The sequence below is a fragment of the Myotis daubentonii genome, chromosome 11 (genome assembly GCF_963259705.1).
Source record: "Myotis daubentonii chromosome 11, mMyoDau2.1, whole genome shotgun sequence".
NCBI classification, from domain to species: domain Eukaryota; kingdom Metazoa; phylum Chordata; class Mammalia; order Chiroptera; family Vespertilionidae; genus Myotis; species Myotis daubentonii.
In genome coordinates, this window is record NC_081850.1 from 20,151,381 (window position 1) to 20,159,695 (window position 8,315).

Below are 8,315 nucleotides of genomic sequence, written 5' to 3' on the forward strand. Positions count from 1 at the left end.
AATGATTAAGGGAGTGGTCCTTCCAGGGGGAAGGAGGCAGGTGTGTCAGGGTGCTGGATGTGGCCAGTTTGAATCAAAAGGAAAGAAAGGAGAAAAGGTCATATTAAAGAAATGAAGTTCCTATGCAGTTCCACCGTGCCCAGTAATTAATACCTTGACCTTCCTCATTGTCCTCTCACCTTTTGATCTTCTGAAGCCAATGGTGCAGTTCATAGAGGTCAGTCTCCTGGGTCACAGTGACTCCAGGGAATTACATATCCAAGAGCAAGTAAATAAAAATTTCCTTTTTTCCATCCTCCAGTCTCCAAAACTTCCCATTGGCTGATCCAAATGGAAGTCAGAGGGCAAGGAGTCCCTTTTGGTGCAATCCATAGAGGTCAGCCCAGAGTCCAGTGGAGGGGCTAATGAGGGGCTTAGAGAGGCTCAGGGAGACTACCGAGCAGGTTGGACAGACAGACAATAAAGTTCACCTATAGTTAATACCACTACTTGGGCTGTAGGCTTTATAGTCCAGACACTAAATTACTTTTGAACTTTGCTACTTCATTTCTATTAAGTAAAAAAAAAAAAATTAATGTTTTTAAGGTTTGTCCAGATGAGGCAGGATTCAACCTCCTGACACAGCTAACACTTGACATAGGGCAGCTCATATGTGAAAGGTGACCTCCTGAGAGACAGCCATTTAACTGGCTCCTGACAGCTTCAATTATGACTAATGGATCCATTCAGTGGCCATCATGCCCTGTAATCACACCAGTTAGGATTTTTACAACCTTTAGAGCTTATTCTAATTTCTCTCTTTTCTTCCCCCTGTACTTTTTTTAAAAAAACAGATGTTGCTTTATATCAGAAGATAGAAATAGAAATATGAAAATAATACTTAGCTGGTAGTAATTGCTGCTTATCACCAGGAATATTTTCTTGCACAACATAATAATACTGGCAGATAATGCTTATATCAATAAACTTTGCTTATATCAATAAACTTTGCTTATATCAATAAACACTTATAAAATGTTCCTCTTGATTCACGCTTCCATCTGAGTAGGTTAAGAGGGTGCTCTTCATCTTGCTTCTCTTTTTGTATCTAGTTGTAAAAATGGAGTCAGTAACGATCAAATAATTCTGGGGTCATTTCCCCCCCTTATGACTAAGTGTTATAAGTATTGAGTAATGAACTCTCAGTAAAACGAAGAGAACTTTGTCATTACGATTTAACACCTAATTCTAAAAAAATTACTAAAGAGATAGAAATAAAAATGGACTTTTCTCTACCCTATTAACCAGGAAATGCATTTATTTACAAGAAACTATGCAATTAAATCACATTTCACTCAGACGTTATTCGAGAAACTTAGCTCTCCCAGGAAGAGCAACAGAAAAACAATGCTGCATGCACTCCCTCTTCGCTGTCTGAACACTTCAACCTTTGGTAGTGGCATCTACAAACAACTAAGAAAATGAAAGATTCGGCTCCACTGGTATTATCTACACCAGAATGATCTCCTTGATAAATACAATGAAGAAAGAATCCCTTCTCTATTAGGGAGATAGGGAGTTTGCTTTTTGACTGATTTTGTTGTTTTGGACTTTTTTTGTATTTCTTTATTTTTTCGAAGTCCAAGGTTTTTCACACATAAACTTGCCACAGCCTGAGCCTGGGGCATTACCTCCTATACAGCAGTGACCATGTGCGAAAGGTCTTCAGCTGTAAAGCACCTAAAAGATACTCAGAATTTCTGTAGTGGTTTCCTTGGTAATTCCTTTTTGTCCTTTCAAGGATGTTCCTGGACTCCAGGCTAACATCATAGAATTAAAATGAAAGACTCATTGCCAGGGATGTGGCCAAGAGTGGGATTAATTTGGGGTGGGGTTAAAACATGAGCCTTTTGCTGGTTAGTTTTCCTTTTATAGTTGAAATCTGCAATTATAAAATTATATAGCACACTCAGTTTATTGCTTCTGGGTTAACAACTCTGTAGACTTTCCTTTCACTTTAAGAGCCTGACAATGAGAATTATATAAGACCATTTCAATTTCAGATGAATAGGTGAATGACTTTTTAGCTTTTCCTAAAGTATATGGCCTAAGGGACTTCAAATTTAAAACAATCCTTTATTTTCCTAATAAAAATATGCAAAATTAGTGGGTGTATTGTTGTGCTTTTTTTTTTTTGGCCAACTAAAATATGTAATATTTTAGGAACATTGAAGAAATACTAAAAAATAATTTAATAATTTATTTTACACACATGTTTATAGTATCATGTTATTTAATATCATTTTAGAATGTTTTCCTATATATTTATTAAACAATTTAATTCAAACTCATCACTGGCATCTACATCATCAGTATTTTGTCAATAATACAGCCACATTTTAAAACATTACAATTTTCCAGCACATCTCTAAGTTGCTTAAGGTTAAGTATTTATTTATTAAATCTATACATGAGTTCTCATTGGAAATTTTATTCTAAGTCATAAGCACCTAGCAAACTCTTTCTCTCCTTCTTATTCTCTCCATCTATCAATGTAGTCCTATCACAATTTGGGGTTAAATCAATATTCAGTGTTTACATTATTATAATTATGTTAATATCACTCACAGTTGAGTTACCTTGTGTGCAAGAATATTTTCATTATTGTACAATTTTTTGTTTATTTTTTTCTAGTATTACTGATTACCTCATTTGTTTTCATTGCTTTGTCGTCTATGTATCTATTACTAATTTACCTTCAAACTCTCAAAGAAAACCGTAAAGCTTTGTTCAATATGTCAAAACACATCAGGTAATCTATATGTTTTATTTTTTATGGGCAAAATCACTCATGAATCTCTTTTTCTTCCTGTATTATCCTAAGGACTCCTTTCTTTGTAGTCCTTGTCATCATCATCATCATCATCATCATCATCATCGAAATTCCCTCCACCTCTTTCCACTGATGGATCTCTTTCTCTTACCGCCCCCCCCCCCCCACTTCTTCTTTTTTAGTTTACATTTTCACTAGCTTCCTAAGAAAGGAAGGGACATACAGTTTTTGAAATCTTGTATTCTGAAAATGACACATTATTTTTTCATGTTGATTGATAGTTTAGCTAGGTGTAGAGTTCTAAATGAAAATAAATGTACCTGCAGTTTTAAATGTGTTGTTCCATTCTCCTCCAGTGGTGCTATAGAGAATTCTGAAGTTATTGTGATACTCAATTATTTTCAGGTAAGTTGTTGGTTTGTCTTTGGAAATTTTAGATCTTCTCTTTATCCCTGATATTCTAATATTTTATCTTGCTATATCTTAGTGTTTGTCTCTTCTCATACTTTGTTGGGCTGAGTATGAAAAGGGCACAGCATGTTTTTTAAATAAGAAAATTCTAAACAACTAGCTCTGGAAATTGCTCTTAAATTATTTCTTTAATAATTCTTTCCCACTATTTTCTCTGCTTGTTATTTTTTTCTTTTCTATTAGTCAGATGTTAACCCTTCTAATTTGTTTCTTTTATTTTGTTAAAAATTGAAATTCAGCCCTGGCCAGTGTGGTTCAGTTGGTTGGAACATCGTCCCATGCACCAAAAAATCCCCAGTTTGATCCCCAGTTGGGGTGCAGTCGGAGTGCTTGCAAGAGGCAGCCAATTGATGTTTCTCTCTCACATCAAAGTTTCTCTCTCCCCTCTCCATTCCTCTCTTTTAAAAAATCAATAAAAACCATAGGCAGTCACACACATCAAAACATATGGTTCCTGCCGCCAGGGTCTGTATAGTTATCAGATTTCCTGTGCGATGGCTCCATACATGTAAAAAAAAAAGATCAATAAAAAACAAACAACAAACAAAATTCAATCAAGTAAATGTGAAGATCTAATTGGCTTTATTAAGTGGCTCATGAAGGGGACAGCACCCCATCTAGCTGCTAGAGGCGCGCTCAGAGGGGTTGTACAAATGGAAGGTTTTTGTACAAAAGAAGAGTGGGGCAATAAAACTACTAGCAAAGAAAGGATTCTTTTTGGCCTGGGACATTTTTTTTTTCTTTTTTTGAGGGGGAGAGAACTGGAAGGGTTTTAATACGCACTTGTCTCTTCTTTCTAGGGGAGATGAAGAGGGCCCACTTGACAGATTACCCCATGGTATTAATCAGAAAATTTTAGACTGGTTGATTAATATTATGTTCCTGCCAAATGTTGAAACAGCAATTAAGTCAGGTATTAAATCTGGGTTTAGTATCACCAGCTTTAGCACAAGTGATGCCATTTGGGGCCTGTGGTTTTCTCTTCCACAATCTAAAACATATTTTATATTGTATTCTTCTAGGGCAGTGGTCGGCAAACTGTGGCCCCTTGAGTGTGGCTCTTCCACAAAATACCACGTGCGGGCACGCATGTACAGTGCAATTGAAACTTCGTGGCCACACTCAAAGGGCCAAAGAGCCGCATGTGGCTCGCGAGCCGCGGTTTGCCGACCACAGTTCTAGGGTGATGAAAAATTTTGGAAATTAGAGAGAGGTGGTTGAATAACATGATGAATGCACTAAATACCACTGAATTGTATTCTCTAAAATGGTTATTTGTATAATACGCGAAATTCACCTTAACTAATTTTCTCTCTTATTCTTCATCTCTTTGCCTTTTTTGGTCCTACCTTCCTGGGAACTTACAGACTTCTAAATGTCTGTTTCTGTATTTTCACTTTTTAAGAGACTTTTGCATTCTGTACATATTTTTATAAGACACTGTTAGTAGTTTATGAATGTAATACTTTATCTTTCTGAAAGATTTCTTTTTCCATAATTGTTTTTGTTTTATCATTCTCCCTGAATTGTTTCTGCTTTCCCAGAATTCTTTTTTTTAATATATTTTTATTGATTTCAGAGAGGAAGGGAGAGGGAGAGAGAGATAGGAACATCATTTCCAGCTTTCAAAATGTTATTAATATCTCTGATCTGCTATTGTCACCTCCCCTGTTCTTTTATCTCTTTACTGCCATTATTTAAAATATATTTTTATTGATTTCAGAGAGGAAGGGAGAGGAGAGAAAGACAGAATCACCAATGATGAGAGAGAATCATTGATTGGCTGCCTCCTGCATGACCCCCACTGAGGATTGAGCCTGAAATCCAGGCATGTGCCCTGACTGGGAATCAAACTGTGACCTCCTGGTTCATAGGTCAACAACACTCAACCACCGAGGCATGCCTGCTGGACTCTTTACTGCCATTTTCACTGCTGTTTTCTAAAAGTTTTCTAAAAGTGGCAGAGAGAAATGCATATCTTTGTTCCACCAAATTTAATTGGAAACCTGTATTTCTTTTTAGGTGAATCTTACAAAAAAGTATGTTTTTGTTTTTGTTTTTAAATATATGTTATTGATTTTTTACAGAGAGGAAGGGAGAGGGATAGAGAGTTAGAAACATTGATGAGAGAGAAACATCGATCAGCTGCCTCCTGCACACCCTCTACTGGGGATGTGCCCTCAACAGAGGTATATGCCCTTGACCGGAATTGAACCTGGGACCCTTCAGTCCACAGGCCGATGATCTATCCACTGAGCCAAGCCGGTTAGGGCCTGTTTTTTCATTTTAATTTTTTTAAAACTTATTTTTATTGTTGAAAGTATAACAGATGTCTCCCCTATTTTTCTCCATTGACCCCCTTCCAGCCTGCTCTCTTCCCCAAAAAGTGTTTTTGTTTGTTTCAAAAAGTAATGACCAAAAAATGCTTTTAGTTTAAGGTTATACTCTCCCACACTAGGAATAAGGACTATGGTAAAGCTTTCCTTTTGGACAATGGAAATATCAGAATGAAGTAAAAATGCAGAGCTATGAAGGGATGGGAGATAAGCAAAGATTCAACAGTGTTCCAGCCCATGGTTCTAGTCATCCCTGATGTTAATCCTGTCTCCCTTTCCAGAAACATAATTCTTTTCTCTTAATTCTATGAGCCTCCTCAGTGTCCTTCCAATAATTTCCACTGCTTTCCTCTCTCTATTTTTAGCAACAAATGAATTAAGATTAATAGGTAGAAGTCAGATTAAAATTGGTTTAAAATGAGTGATATAAAATACAGCAGAATAACCATAATAAGAAATAGATAAGAACGATATAAAAAAAACCTACAAAATTTTACTGAAGAACATAAAAGAAGACTTGAATAAATGGGAAGTCCTGCCATGTTCCTTAGTAACAGTGACAATTATAAAGATGTCAGTTTTTCTTAATTAATTTATAGGTTTAATGAAATTCCAATCAAAATCCAAATAGGATATCATTAGAAGCTTGAAACGGTGATTCTAATGTTGATTGGCTAGAAAAAATAGAGAACAGCCATGAAATTTTTGAACAAAGAAAATTGATGAGGGGAACAATGAACACCTACTGGGCGCCCTCTTTGGCTTAAAGTATTCTATAGTGGTGCTTCTCTAATTGCCTCTCTGGTTCACGGTGATCCTTGACCCTGGCCACATTTGATTGGTCCATGGATATTCTCCCTTTCGCCTAAAGCAGTGATGCCGAACCTTTTGAGCTTGGTGTGTCAGCATTTTGAAAAACCCTAACTTAACTCTGGTGCCGTGTCACATATAGAAATTTTTTGATATTTGCAACCATAGTAAAACAAAGACTTATTTTATGTATTTAAATGCCATTTAACAAAGAAAAGTCAACCAAAAAAATGAGTTCATGTGTCACCTCTGACACGTGTGTCATAGGTTCGCCATCACAGGCCTAAAGTAATTCTGTTGCCCACTGACTGGGAATTGAACCTGCAACCTTTTGATGTAGGGGCTGACGCTCCAACCAACTGATCCACACCGGTCCCAAAGACTCTTAATAAAAGGACTTTCCCCGCAGTGTTTTAAAAGATATTAAAACAACACATAAGCCCTAACTGGTTTTGCTCAGTGGATAGAGCATCAGCCTGCGGACTGAAGGGTCCTAGGTTCAATTCCGGTTAAGGGTATATGCCCTGGTTGCGGACTTACTCTCCAGTAGGGGGCATGTAGGAGGCAGCCGATCAATGATTCTCATCATTGATGTTTCTCTTTCCCTCTCTCTTCCTCTCTGAAATCAATAAAAATATATTTAAATAATTAATAAATAAATAAATCTAGCAACACATAAAACAGAGTACTACTAGTATAAACACATATACTCATATTTATGGAATAGGATAAATAGCCATAACTAGAAGTATTATGTATGAAATGATGTAAATTATAAAGTTGGCATCACATTTCAATGTTTAAAAAAATTATGCAAAAAATTGGCTAGCTGTGATAAGTTAAATTGCCAATCTACAGCATATACTTCCCAAATTGAGATGTTAAATTTGAAAAATGTTCAATATAAAATAAATCAAGCAAATATTTAAAAATGTGCCTGAAACACAACCAATATTTGCCAAAGTATGACTATAAAGCTAAAAGAATATTCAGGGAACTATTTAAACTATTTACTTCTTCTAGAGCTGAAGGAAGAATTGTCTAAGCATAAAATCAATGGGCTAAGTCACAGAGGAATCAAAATTAAAGCTTGGACTATGTAAACAATTTAGAAGAAACCATAAAAAATTAAAAAGTAAATTACACAGTCAAAATATCTGATACAAAGTAAGTAGCAGTTTAAATCAATAAGGAAAGCACTGAAACTTCAATGGGAAGTGTTGTAACAACAATGTACAGACAAATGTCAAAAGGAGAAATACAAATGACCAATAAATACGTGAAGCAATTCACCATTAATAATTACAAGATAAAAATGAGAGAGAGAGAGAGAGAGAGAGAGAGAGAGAGAGAGAGAGAGAGAGAGAGTTTCTGGGGCTTCACTTGAAACTTCAATGTGTTGTAACAACAATGTACAGACAAATGTCAAAAGGAGAAATACAAATGACCAATAAATATGTGAAGCAATTCATCATTAATAATTACAAGATAAAATGAGAAAGAGAGAGAGAGAGAGAGTTTCTGGGGTTTCACTTCACTCCTATTCTCCTTCCCCTCCGCCTCTGCCCTGCCCCGTTTGCCTTGATAATCCTATTGAGTAATTCAGGTCTCAGTTGAGACCTCACTTATCAAGAGGCCCTGTTAGTTGCTGGTATGGTGATTTGCCTAAAGGATTTTGTTATGGTTATCTTAGCTTGGGATAAGGATAAAGAAAATTCATGTTGAATATGTTTTGATTTGGAATATAGTGTTTGGGGTAAGTGAATTAGAGATAATATTTTGCTGGTCAGCAAGACCTGGTCACAAAAATATTTTCATTCCTAATCAGTTTAAACATTGCCTCTGTAAGTTAGCTACAGCAGCATATCAGTAATTTTTAAGCCCTG

At 36.0% G+C, this 8,315-nt stretch overlaps 1 non-coding gene across 1 annotated transcript; it reads left to right on the forward strand.

Annotated features, from left to right (window-relative positions):
- Positions 1–3,654: 3,654 nt before the first annotated feature.
- On the forward strand, positions 3,655–3,792 carry LOC132212918 (small Cajal body-specific RNA 14). Its single transcript, XR_009447853.1, has one exon. It is a non-coding gene; the product is annotated as a small Cajal body-specific RNA 14 (non-coding RNA).
- Positions 3,793–8,315: the final 4,523 nt, after the last annotated feature.